Source organism: Carex rostrata, chromosome 4 (genome assembly GCF_964058835.1).
Source record: "Carex rostrata chromosome 4, lpCarRost1.2, whole genome shotgun sequence".
NCBI classification, from domain to species: Eukaryota; Viridiplantae; Streptophyta; class Magnoliopsida; order Poales; family Cyperaceae; genus Carex; species Carex rostrata.
Window position 1 is genome coordinate 9,599,684 of NC_135921.1, and position 13,765 is coordinate 9,613,448.

Below are 13,765 nucleotides of genomic sequence, written 5' to 3' on the forward strand. Positions count from 1 at the left end.
CTCCCTCTCTTTTTTTTTTGCTTTCTTGTGGTACCAAATTATTTTCAAATTATATCCGAATTCAAATAATTCAATTGTCACTATGACAGAAACCAAGTGAAGCTTAATTGTTTAATCTGTATGCCACACATTTAGGCAAACAATTATTACAGCAGGAACACAAGAAACGCAACACCATAAATCCAACAATTCATCTACGTTGTCGTTCTCTAGCAAGTAGTGCCTTTGAATCAACGGCTTAGATTTTATTATGATCCAGTTGAGGAGGTTTCTTATTGTAATTGGAGTAAGACGCGATCTCAGGACCCACCACGTGAGCAGGTGAGCTTACTGTGTGTGAGTTCTCTTGGGGCGTTACAAATTGTAGTCTCTATGATGCACCATTATTTTTTGCGCCACGCCAGCTTCTTAGTTCAGTCATAGTGACGTAGTATACGAGATATTTGCGTATTAAACGTTTTTTTTGACATTTTCAAACCGAACTCCGAATAAAACGCAAAAAAATGTATAATACGTTTTATTCGCGAATAAAACGGGAGCCACATATTATTCGCGAAAAAAAGGCCAATTTTTTTTTTATTTGCTGGGGTTTTCTTTGGAGATTTTTTTTTGGGGCTTCCTTATTTTACTGAATCATTCCCAAATTATATCCGAATTATGAATTTGTGAACTCACCGAACCAAACCTGAACTTTTCGTTTGTCACTATGAGTTCAGTTAATACTTGCAAGTTGCAGCACAAAATGTCATGCATTTTTTTTTTTAGTTTCTGAACTGTTCAGAAAAACAAAAAACGATCTCAACTGTTGAATCTCAAGAGATGCATCATGCATGAACATATTATTTGAAAATTATGGTACTCTCAACCTATCTATCTTAATTTTGTTTTGTGTTCTTAGACTAGTTGCTACTTAATTAATCATATTTGTACATAAATTATTAACATTTCATCCAAATTCAAGATAATATTGTTTGAGACAAATAATAACATGAACGTTATGTTATTTTGGTCAAATATAGTTGAGGAGGGTTCAAATGCCTCCATTTTTAAAAACTTTAATAATTCAAAATTTAAATCTTAAAATTCAAAATAAAACCGTTGGATATGAACTATATCATTTTATCTATGCACATGTAAAAAATTATGGCATTTCAACTTTGTTTTGATTGTCATCTTGAGCTTGTAAAAATGTATACAAATGTGGATAATTTCTAGACGTTGATTTTTCAACTTATTGATTCATATAAAAGCAAAATCAAAATGTGATAATTTTTTATGGACACATAGAGAAAATAACATATATTACCTCTAACGGTTTTATTTTGACGTTTAAGTTTTAAAATTTGAGTTATTTAATTTTTTAAAAATGGAGGCATTTGAACCGTCCTCAGTATAGTTATGTAGTTAAGCATAATTACATATTGTACTGTGACTATGTTAGTTTGCGCGTGATGTGTTGTACAATGTTTTTTTTTTATTCTTTTTCTTTTTCTTAGGAGTGATCAAAGCATGTGCACATATTATGTGTCATGTCATTGTACCGTAGTGTAATGTGTTCACTTGAAGGTGTAATTTTTTACATATGACTTGTTGAGTTCTAGATGGACAAAAAAGTTCTTTTAAGACTATTGGCAAATAAGTCCCTTAAATCTACGCATATAAATTTGATATACTACATTGAGATTTGGAATCTTTTTTTTTTTTTTTCTCTTTAACCTAAACTCTATATTATCTAGAGTTTTGGTATTTCATTCCATCGCCAATAATTTTAGTTTGTTGAGACTCGCATCCCAATCAATCATTACTTTTCACATGAATAGTTTAAGTTTAAGATTGTATAGGACATGACTAGTATTTTACATGCGTTTAATGTTAGTCTGTTGAGACTTGCATCGACAATCAATCATTACTCTTCACATGAATAGTTTAAGCTTAAATGTGTCAAAATTACTTCAAGATTGTATAGGACATGACTAGTATTTTACAAGCGTTTAATCAGTACTGTTAATACTCAATTAACAATTTACACAAGTATAATTATTTTATAGTAAAGATTAAAAGTCAAGCTACCCAACTATATTTAATATTTATAAGAAATTTTCCATCCGAATTTGAATGACCTCCCATACAGAAGACACTTTCTTTAGCAAAAGACAAAAAACTGATTCCTTACACATGTTTAATTTAAATTAATTCTGCCTTACAGTACAAATTTTAGTTATGTCAATGTCTAAAATAATTTAAAATTTAACACACATACTACCAATATTAATTATATATGTATTGGTACTTAATTGTCAGAGCTCTATGGATGTCATTAGCAATTAGTGGGTAGGGACATTTTCAAGGAAAAGCCAAATCCTTCCCCATCTATTTTTTCTTTTTTTAATATGGGCTAAACTAATTTATTTAGGGAATATTGGTACCTAATTAACTTGTGTTCTGTTTTTCTTGGTATTGTCGTAAGAAGGATTTTGTGGGCTCTATACTATGTTCTATTAATTAACTTTATCTGTCCTAATTCAGATACCTAATAATTTTCTGAATTGATTACAAGTTGCATTAGAAACAAACATATAGAAACTTCTCTTAAGGTGTTGCTCATAGCCCATATGAAAGCACAGGAGTTACCTGACATTGACATGCATTCAGGGTTCTTCTTTCAATTGGTCAGACCTTTAATGCATACTCAAAACTAACTAGATTGATTACTACGGTATATATATATACACATGCATGCATGCTGTCTTGGATCACTCCAAAAAGTTTGCATGAAATTTACCGTTGTCCTTTCTCTATGTAACCTTTCATGACTGTTGCTCTTACACTATTCCCTGGCACTGGCACAGGCCCCTCTTCAGTTGTTCTTTTCTCCCTCATTTAATTTCAAGCCCAACAATAATAGAATTCATATCACCTAAGGTAACTCAATTCTTGAGTTTAGATCCGGACCTTTCAATCTGCTTTGGTACGAATATTAAAGTGATTACGTACGTTTTATCTCAGATCAGATTGATCCAAATTCTTATTGGACAGCCTGAAACTAAACTCAAATTTGAGATGCCCCAGAGAATTCAGACTCAAATAATATGTCCTTGATCTGTTATTTATTTTTTTTGTTTTTTTTTAATTTGGATTGTATATGCATGTATGGTTTAATTATAAATCTGTAGTGCTTGTTATAACTGTAAAAAATGACAAATAATAAGGTGGATTAAAAAACTTTCAATATGGAAATAATGTCATTACCGACCGTACCAAAAAAAAAGAAAAGAAATCCTAATATCCAATAAATCACGACAAAAGTAAAAGGACAAGCAAGATAATGGTGAGAAATTAAAAGTGGGTCATAATGCAATAAATGTTGGTGCTGGAGAGTGTAACAACGCACTTACCAATTGTCTCAAATCTCAATAATCCACAAGGGCACTAGAGATAAATAAATGCTTAATAAAAAATTGATTAGATGGCAACGAATCAAACCGAATCGAACCTACTCTAGTTTGAGTTTGATTTGAATAAGATTCGAACCGAACTGGGTTTGATTTGTTTTGAATCGAACTAATTTCGAATCGAATTAATTGCAAACTACATATTTCTCGAATTGAAGTCGAATTGAATTACGAACTAAATTTTTTTTAGCAACCCTAGTTATACCGATAGTTTATACATTAATTTTCTTCTCGCGGGACAATTCACACAGCTTTCTTTTACCTTTCATGAATTCACACTAATGGATTATGGACTAGTTTATTAGTTATTAGCTGCTATAATCCTCCCAACTGAGCATAGACAAGTGCAAGACTGATAGCTGCTACATTAACTCTTACAATTGCCACTAGGGTACTCAAAAAAGAGGTTCAGTGTGATATCAAAGTATGAAATGAGTGTTTTTAAGTTGAAAAATTGTTCATGAAAAAATACATCACAACAAATAATCGTAAAAAGATAATTAAGTACAAAAACTGAAATATTTAGTAAAACAAGTAATCGTACAAGAACAATATTTTGAGAGCTAGGGAGCGTCGGCTAGGTTAAATTATGACTCTCTATCTTGAGTTCTAATTTCATCAGGTAAATGAACGACTGATGTTATTATGAGATTCGAACCATAAAAGTTCGCAAACCCATTTTGATCAAACCAAACCTAGTTTGAATTTGGTTTGAATTAATTTCGATCCGAATCTAATTTGATTCGTTTCAGTTCGAACTAATCTCGAATCGAATTAACTCGAATCAAACCCGAATCAAACTCGAATCGAATCACAGACTACGAAATTTTTTGCCAGCCTTAGAACCATTAATTAAAGCTCCTTGCAATGGTAAAAGGACAAGAGATGGAAAGTAAGCATCAGAATTGCATGCATGATTGTACTGTGATAGAATGGTTGAAGTTATACAAGGAGTTCAAGGGAAGAGGAAAAGGGATTGTAAACACTATCCCATCAAAGACTAGGGTTTAGAATATTTCCATGTCAGAGCTCTTTAACCTTTCGTCCTGCATGAAAAGATTTGAGCAGTCACCTCCTTTTTTGTCCCACGATTTAGCTGCAATGCAGGCTTTTGTGTAAGCCTTTGCCACCTCAATCACTAGTACTGTTTCTCTCAATTATTGATTTATTTCTCTATTACCCTTTTGCGCAATGAGCCCTTGACAAGTTGTATAATTGGATTTTATAGTATATGTATGTAAAAATCAAACATCATTCCGGTACATTCTCTAACAATATGCAGATGTGTAACACATATAATGTCAACATATTTATTTACTTATTTAGTCTCCACCGTTAAACTTATATATTAATAACCATGGTATATATTCCAAGAAGTATTGGAATATTGCAATTAAATATACTATCTCTTGTTATTAATGGACATGTGCAATATATTTTGGTAATACTGGAGATAATAAAATTAATATATGAAGAGCATCAATCCATTTATATAAGCCTCCTCCTGTAGACCTGTACCAAAAAAAAACAGAGACAGAAATGACACCACTTGAAAAGCATCGCATTCAGTGCCAATCCATCTCTGTTTTTGTGCCTCAACAGCTATTATTGTCTCCCTTCGTCACCTAAATTACCCTTTCCAATTTATTCAATCTAGCTTTCTTAGGTCTCCCTTCAAAAAAAAAAAAAAAAAAAAGCTTTCTTAGGTCATGTTTGGTTGTAAAGTAAAGGACTGAGTTGCGGATTTTTTTGATAAACCATAATTAAAAAAATATTTTTTACTGATCCAGCATGATTGCTTTCTTTTTTTCAAAAACCAGAAGGACCGAAGCGCTCCTCCGGTCTCAAATTTTGCCTTTTCTCAAGACCGGAGGAGCCTCCGGTCTTAACAATTTTTCATATTTTTCTACCTTTTTGATTGATAGTGGTGCGGCGGATCGTGCAGCGACTCATTTTTTTTCTTTTTTTTCACCTTTTTTTCTCACCAAAAACCAGAACCAAAAACAAGAAGGACCGGAGCGCTCCTCCGGTCTCAAATTTTGCCTTTTCTCAAGACCGGAGGGCTCCTCCGGTCTTCACAATTTCTCACCAATTTTTATTTTTTGGGTGAGTCGGTGCGGCAACTGTGCAGTCACGTTTTATTGTCTTTTTTTTTTTGCTATAAATCATCTTCTCTCCCATCAGTCTAACATAAATTCAGAAAACTTAATCTTATAAAAATCTAATTAACTAGTAACATTCATTTTATTACTTTACATTATTCTAATATTACACTATAAAAATCTAAATTATACTCAAAAAATAAATCATTCAACAATTAATACATGCATGTACACTAAATAATTCTACAATTAATAGTTAAACTATATAAACTTAAATTACACTAGAAAAATAAATATAAATTACTACAATTACTACAAAAATCACTTATACTACAATTACTACATAATTAATTTATTTATACTACATGCAAATTACATACAAATGCTAAATAAAGTATTAAAAAAAATAATTAAGACCGGACCAATCTGGACCATTCCTTTAACTTCGCTCCAATCTCAAAGCACAAATAATATTGAGCCCCCTGCAAAATCCCGAATAGGCACCGGTTGAGAGTAAATCTCAAACCATAAAGTGAAAGGAATCTTTTACACATAACGGAGAGGATATTCAAACTAAATTAGTTAAGACCGGACCGGCCCTCCGGTCTTGGTTATGAATTTTTGGAGAGACCGGACCGGCCATCCGGTCTTGATTTGTTTATAATTTTTCCGATCTTCTGTGACACATGCAATTGTAATGGATAAAACAGATTAAAATTTTTGGAGACCGGAGGAGCCCTCCGGTCTTGAGTAAAGAAAAATTTTAAGACCGGAGGAGCGCTCCGGTCCTTCTGGTTTTTGAAAAAAAAAAAAAGCAATCATGCTGGATCAGTAAAAAACATTTTCTTAATTATGGTTTATCAAAAAAATCTCTGAGTTGCTTACTTCATCTTATTATTTATATTTTATATCTTGTTTGGTAATTTATGTTATGTATGAAATTAATCCATATGAAGAAATGCATGAGACGTTGAAAAATAAACTTAAATCTATGATAGTGGACTTTACAGGTGAAGTGCGGAGTAAGTTAATTCACTTCGAGAGATGAACTAATTTACTCCGGATTAACTTATCTCTTACTCGATCTTATTTCTTCTATTTATTTCTCGTTTAACTCCTTAAGCGTAAGAGGTTTACTCCATCTCTTACTTCACAATCAAACATAACATTAACTTATTATTCATTAATGTACCTAAGTAGTTTGTGTGCCATATCATTTCTTATGGAATTTGACAAAGTTTTATATATTCCATGCAAAAGCCCATACTATTTTTTTCTATTGATTTTTAATGTAATGGCAATTAATTAAACTTCTTTTATTGCCTTACTTTATAGCCTCATCTCTTAATTGGATTATAAAATTCAAGGTAAAGCTATTCTAGCATAAAAAAAGGGATCAATTTCTGAAATAATTGAAATCTTACTTTGTCTGTTTTTGACAATATTACTTTCATTTTTGGCCCATTTGGAAGCGTCTAATTGTCCACAGCCTTTTGTCCACCATTTGTTCACAGCTTTGACTTCTACATGCTATAATTATACAATATATCACAAAAAATATATCAGTTAATCACGAAACATCCAGCAACTATTTGAAGTGGTCCCATGATAGTTAAAAAAAGATTGCAACGAGAAAAGAAATGTATTTTCAAACTGTACTTTCAGAAATTGCAGTTATAGGAAGTTATTGGCAGTTAGAGTTAGTTATTAGCGGTTATTGGCAGTTAGAGTTAGTTATTAGCGTCTGCACTGGGTTGAATCTTGTATACTGTAAAATTGAATCTTGTATACTGTAAAATTGAATCTTGTATACAGTAAAATTTTTGATTGAATCTTGTATATTATAAAATTGAATCTTGTATACAGTAAAATTTTCAATTGAATCTAGTATACTGTAAAATTGAATCTTGTATACTGTAAAATTTTCAAATAATACTGTAAATTTTCAATTGAGTCTTGTATACTGTAAAATTTCTAAATCTAAACCATAAAATAATACCATGTATATTGTAAGATAAAATGTAAAAAATGCTACATTTCAGCTTAAACTACAATCTACAAAGAATCATGTATACTGTAAAATTTCAAAATATAAACCATAAAATAATACCATGTATACTGTAAAATTTCTAAATCTATACATACATCCATTATCTGTTCAATAAAAATCTGTTCACTGGGTTGAATCTTGTATACAGTAAAATTAAATCTTGTATACTGTAAAACTACAAAGTGAATACTGTAAAATAACCCGATTATCCTCCAGACCATTCTTCTCTGAGCAAGTTAATGTCGTTGTCAAGGGCCCCTTCGTCCCTCTCTTCCTCTTGCTCCATTGTCGACCGAGTTAGCATCGATTATTCATCGATTCTTCAGATTCGATCTTGCAATGGTGTTTTAGAGGCAGAAGTAAAGGTCGATGTGATGATTTGATGATCGGAAGAGAGATTTCGGAAAGAGCAGAAAGTATGTTTCTGTCAAGATTAGATCTGGATGCAAAAGAAACGGGGCAAAAGCTAGTGTGTAAACGAGGCAAGATCAGATCTGAATCCATAAGAATGGTGAGAGAAGAGAACGGGGAGAGAGATTAGAAGAGAAAAGAGTTAGTGGAGAGATCAAAAATTTATAAAAAGGAATTGCTGGTGAAGAATGAAGGTTTGTTTAAGGAAATCGTTAGAAGAAGGTGGGGACCGACAGTTAGAACGGGAGTTGGATAAGGTTGTGGACAGATGGTGGACAAAAACTTTTTCTCTTGTTTTTTTTTTTCTATTAATGGTCCTATACACTCTAACAATTGTTAGATACTTTTCGCGACAATTTGATGTCTCTCTCAAAGATATAAAGTTCATGTCACTACACTAGTACACTAAGTCTGCAGTTCATTTTTTGAACTACGTATTTCAAAAATAATTATTCATTTATCTACAATTTTTGCTAGGAGAAACAAAACAAAAAAATGGATGCTTTTTTTTCCTTGCCAACGTCATAAGTGGCCTCTTAAAAAATTACATGGTACTAACAACCTATCACTACACTAAGTCTGCGATTTATTTTTTTAACTATGTATTTCAAAAATAATTATTCATTTATCTATAATTTTTGCTGGAAGAAACAAAAAAATTGGATACTTTTTTTTTCCTTACCAACGTCATAAATGGTCTCTTAAAAAATTACATGGTGCTAACAACATATAATGACAATTAAAGTTCTTTTATTGCCTTGCTTTCTGGCCTCATCTCTTGAATTATAAAATTCAAGGTAAAGCTATTCTAGCATATAAAAAAGGAACGGATCAATATATGAAGAAATTGCAATCTTTCCTTGTCTGTTTTTGAAAATATTGTTTTTATTTTTGGCCCAATTACCTACAAAGATATTTTTATTGTAGAACAATTGTCTCTCTTGCATCATGTATTTCTTTTTTTTTTCTTTTTTTTTACTAAAGAGTCCTCATATACTCCAGCATCTTTTAGATGCTTTCGTGAAAATTGAATTTGTATCTCTTTGTATGTAAAGAAGCGAAGTTCACATCACTATACTAAGTTTGCAGTTCATTCTTATATTATATATTCCAAAAATTTTATTCATTCATTCACAAGTTTTGCGAGGAAAAAGAAAAAATAAGGTTGGATATTTCTTTATGAGTGAGTCTATGGTACTATGCATATTACGATTTGTTACCGTGCTACGGCTCTATATTCGAGTTTTCAAATCCTAACGGTTGATCCGAACCGTTCATCTTGTTCTCCATATTAATATGTGTTTGGAGATTAATTTTTACATTTTTTTAATTTTTTTTACTATTTTTTTAGATTTATTGAAAATCACTGTTTTTGGATGGTCCAGAATTTTCAGATCAAGTGATTTTCTAAATATCTAAAAAAATAGTAAAAAAAATTTCAAAAAATGTAAAATTTGGTCCCCAAACACATATTAATATGGAGAACAAGATGAACGGTTCGGATCGACCGTTAGGATTTAAAAACTCGAATATAGAGCCGTAGCACGGTAACAACCCGTGATATGCATAGTACCATAGACTCACTCTTTCTTTATTCCTTACCAATATCATAAGTTTCCAACTAAAATAATTAGATGGTGCTAATCACATAAGGTGAATATCAATGTTTGTATATATAACCATTAATCACAATATATTAGTGATACATTTATACTTTTCTCGGCCATTTTTATTAATAACCCAAAAAAAAAACTTTTTTACCAAAATAACCTGAAATTTTTTTTTTTTTTAAATCTAACCAGACCGCCAGGATCGCTGGCGGTCCACTTCCATACCAGACCGCCAGGGATCTGGGCGGTCCACTATGGACCAGACTGCCAGTGATTCTGGCGGTCCAGTATGCTGCCATATAGTCCGTGAAGCTACCAGCACAGTATCATTTATTAAACCACAGAGAAAGAGAGAGCGATTTTGGCGATTTTGAAGCGATTTTAAGAGATTTAGAGGCGATTGCTACAGGTATATTATTTTTTATTTAATTATTTTATGTTTAATTTTTAATTAAGAATTATTATACCCGCAGTCTGTAAAAACTATAAATTAGACTTTAATTAATATTATAATTAACTTTTAAATTGCCAAAAATAATGAATCTATTATACTGTAATTCTTATGAATGTTTTTTTTAAATGTAGTTTGTTAAGGACAAAATGCTGGTTGCACTGTACGTGGGCGGTAGGCTAATTAAGGGTGTAGAGGGCGTGTATTACTCGAAAGATGCCTCATTCGGCTTGCATGTTAATGAAAGAACCACATTTATTGAACTTAAGCAACTAGTATATGAAAAGACTGGTGTGAACCCCAACCGGTATGAATTAGAATTGGCTACCCGAATTGACACACAACGGGCTGGGGCGGGTAGACCTTACTTTGTGAGTTTTCCTATAACAGATGAGGAGTTGTGGAAGGCTGTGTACCAACAATTTGAGTCTAGGGGGGTCCCTATGATAGACTTATATTCCAGGAGGGTTCCCCAGGCCGGGGCTAGACCTTTTAGTGCGGCTGGGGCTGGACCTTCTAGGGCTCCCCCTGCTGGACCTTCAGGTTATGACAATTCGGCTCATGACAGCTAGGGGTACCACCACTCCCCTCATGACAGCCAGGGGTACCACCACTCCCCTCGTGACAACCCGGGGTACCATAACTCCCGTGAGTTTACTAAAGTTGTACCACCACCACCGCCCAGACAGACACCCATAATCCCTACATTTCCAGCTATACCAGAGTCAGTACCGATACAGTTATCCGTTAATCGAAATGATACTAATATTGATGTTGATGCTATTGATGCCATGCCGGAAAGAGAAATGGAAACCGGAGATGAATACCAAGGAATTTGGGAATCTGATGACTTATCAGATGGTGATGCAAATGTACCAGGTTTGTCCAGGGAACAAAAATTCCCAATCAGGGGTCGGGGGAATAGGCATCCTGTCGCCACATTCAACGATACCACAGCTTTTGAAGAGGCTGACATTAGTTTCTTTGGTCCTCGTGTTGTATACAATCGTGAACTTGCCCCAGGGCAAGTCTATACCAACATAGATGAACTTGTAAAGAAAATCCACGAGACTCACATTCACGGCAACTGGAAATGTATATTAGAAAAAAGGGAATCAAAAAGATTGGTGGTGATATGCAAAAATGCCCCTCGTTGCGAGTTTCGCCTTTATGCAACCCCTGCGGGTTCGGGGGAAGCATGGATAATTAAAAAGTGTGAACCACCTCATACATGCAAGTCTGCGTCCACAAGGACAGACCATTCAAACCTGACAACATCACTAATTGCCGATGCAATTGAGGCAGACATTAAGTTCGATCCATCGATGAGCATCAAGGCGGTGGCTATGGCCGTCAGACACAAATACATACATGTAATCCCAAAATATAACAGGTTGTGGAGAGGTCATGAACTTGCGATTTGCAGAATATTCGGTAGTTGGAAGGATTCATACAACTATCTGACACCATTGCTCCAGGCTATGGCAAGTACAAATCCCGGCACTGTATTTCAGCGGTGGCATGGCCCCATTTATGACAAGAATGGAGTACTAATAGAGGGAGTTCAATAATTCAAGGGCATAGCATGGGCTTTTGGTCCTTGTATCCAAGCTGTGCCATTCATCAGACCCGTTATCAGCATTGATGCATGCTTCATGTCTGGCCGTTACGAGGGGAGGCTACTGATAGCATGTGCATATGATGCTGAGAACCAGTTGTTGCCTTTGGCGTTTGCAATTGTTCGGAAAGAGGATGGTGAGAACTGGGGATTCTTTATGCAATTTTTAAGAAGACGGGTGGTTGGGCCAACATAGTTTTTCTCTTTAATATCAGACCAGCACAAAGGAATAAAATATGTTTTTGATCGTGAAGAATACGTTTGGTCAACACATACTGGCGAGTGTGTGCACAGGTTGTGTATGCAACACGTTGCGGAGAACCTTAGCAAGGCAACCAGAAACGATAGCTGGGTCCTAGAAACATTCAGACGTAATTGCAAAAAGAAGAAGCCGAGAAGGGTGGAAGAGATGGTGAACTTCAGTTGTATCATTGAACTTTAATTGTATTCGTGAACTTTACTTGTTAGACTATGTTAGACTACTTTAGAACTACAGTTATATTATCTAGCATATTCAATAATTAATTCAGAGATAAATGATAAATTGTCTGACAAGCTGATAAAATACATTAAGAAACATCTCACAACGAAAAAACTAAATTGACGAATTTAAAATCCTATTTCTTAGCAGTCGGCTTCTTACCAACTGACTTCGTAGCAGCCGAATTCTTAACAGCAGTATTCTTAGCCGCCGGCTTCTGATTGGTGACACCCGACGATGTGCTTGCCGAATTTTTTTTCAGACCATATCCATATGGATTTTCCACAAAGTCATCGTCTGAAAGGGGTGGATTTTCAATGGGACATTTGACACCAACTCTTTTCAAAAGAAGTATTGCATTACAGTGACATTTGGCAGCATGAGTACATCTTTCGCTATTGTCCATCCTGTTGAACAGAACCACAAACATAGACTAATTGTACAGTAAACATAGACTAATTATAAAATAATTACAAAGGAAAGAAAAAAATATAGTAACCAGAGTGACTTCAGAGAAATACAGTAACCAGAAGACCGGGCCTCTTCCTCTTCCCCCTTCTTCTTGTTGAACTTCTTCTGTAGCTGATTCGGATGACACCCTAACAACTCCGGTATCATCCTCTGCAGGTCTGGATGGTCTGAGACGCCACCGATGGGCTCGCCATCGATAGGCAATCCCCACAAGGCGCTCACATCGCCGAGGGTGACTGTCATCTCCCCAGGCGGGAGATGAAATGTATGCGTCTCAGGTCGCCATCTCTCCGCTAGACCGTGTATCAGATACGGATTGATATTACTCTGTGGCATCGTGGCAATCTGATATAACCCAAGCTGCAAGATGCATTGGGTCATCAACGGATGGGGAACAAACGGAATCTCAGACCTGCGGTGCCACACCGTAAGTAAGCCATCGTCCTGTATTTATTATAAATTTATAAGTCTCAAATCGTGTTATTTTTTTAGTGTTATATACATTACTCATAATAATCACGTACCTCAAGAGATGCCAATGAGACACGGTGCTTAACATGATGGGTCCACAGAAGAGGACTGAAGGTGTCAGGATCGTGGCAGCGATAACTAGGCTCAGCCTCAGACGACTGACCCGCTCCAGTCGGATGCTCAAATCCTGCTCCATCTCCAGCCATATCTCCATCAGACGACGGGCCCGCTCCACCCGGACCCGCTCCAGGCGTAGGCCGTGGTCCCCACCGTCTAGATTTAGGCATACTACATTTACAAAAAAAAATATTAAACAGTTCAAAAAATAAAATATTAGGTATATGTGTATTTGTATGCCAAAAAATAAAATATTTGATATATTTACGAAGTGATGTCGTAAATTTTTATAACTTTGATTTTTTTTATTTTTATTTTTTTGGTGACCTATATGTATAATATACACATACACATACACTTATTTCTAGCATATTCAAAAATAATGCAGCCCATGTTCAAAAATAAATATCAGGAATTTAAATTTCATAAAATCCAAATACATTACTAAATAATACAGTACCGTCGAGTCAATATAATAAGGTAACATAAAATTCATACAGCAACAACCACTTCAAATAACAATTATACAAA